This window comes from Atta cephalotes, assembly GCF_000143395.1.
Source record: "Atta cephalotes unplaced genomic scaffold scaffold00257, whole genome shotgun sequence".
Classification (NCBI taxonomy): domain Eukaryota; kingdom Metazoa; phylum Arthropoda; class Insecta; order Hymenoptera; family Formicidae; genus Atta; species Atta cephalotes.
The window spans coordinates 1-1,081 of NW_012130321.1; the positions used below are offsets into that span (position 1 = coordinate 1).

Genomic DNA, 1,081 nt, shown 5'->3' on the forward strand with positions numbered 1-1,081 from the left:
GAGAGAGAGAGAGAGAGGAAAGACTTTCAGCATCTTGCATTATGTAATTTACATTTATTAACATAAGAAAAGACGTAAAAGATTTTTTTCATTCTAAACGAATCAAGTGTAACTTTATTACAGCTAGATTACGATTACATTAAAAGAAATATTAAAGCTTTAAAAATATATAAAATTGCGTGGAAAGATTTCACATTAATTTTATTTTTTCAATTCAATTCAATATACATTTCATTGATAAGTAAAATACAATTTAAAAAAAATATCGGGCCCCTCCGGGATTTGAACCCGGGACCTCCTGCACCCAAAGCAGGAATCATACCCCTAGACCAAGAGGCCTGATGATTGTTCAGCGTCAAGAAAGGTAGATCTGGGACATACTATAGTGTCTTACACCATGCTTAGTGCTAAAATACTACCGTATCTCAGATTGTAAAAATTAATGTAATATGATAAATAAAAAAAATATTCAAGTATCGATAAACACAAAAAAGATTTTTATTCCGGATGAATTTAATACGATAGACTATATATACGCAATAACACATTGTTATTAATGCAAGTTTGAGTCTAAATATATCATCATTTGTTGGTAATTGTATACTAATATATATATCCAGCAGTATTTCTTAAATTTATTTTACGAATGATAAAAATGACAATGTTAATTGCTTGAACTAATCAGATCGAGCTGGGACTAGAATTTGTTGAACAAGATACTTGTCTCATAAAAAATTTAAAAGAGCGCAAAAATAAAAATAGAAATTTATATAATATATATATATATATATTTTTTTTTTTTAATTTATTCACTAACGATGGCTATAATCATTTATCATTAAGCATTCGCTGAGTATTAATCCTTGATTGGGTCATTCGATGTTCTGTATATTCCTTTTCTTCGAAAAACTAGGAGCAATTAGTTATAGTACTTATATATACAATTTTTTAAAAATATTTAATATTAACACAGCCTTATAAATACTTTCTAAAGATGTTATATAAGAATGTAAAGATGTATTTGTAAGAATCACTTTTTGTTAAACTTACGAAAATTAACTCGTGACACGAATAATCCATC

At 27.2% G+C, this 1,081-nt stretch overlaps 1 non-coding gene across 1 annotated transcript; it reads right to left on the reverse strand.

Moving 5' to 3' along the window:
• Nucleotides 1-267: 267 nt before the first annotated feature.
• Nucleotides 268-339, reverse strand: Trnap-ugg. The gene has a single exon. It is a non-coding gene; the product is annotated as a tRNA-Pro (tRNA).
• Between the last annotated feature and the right edge of the window lie 742 nt (nucleotides 340-1,081).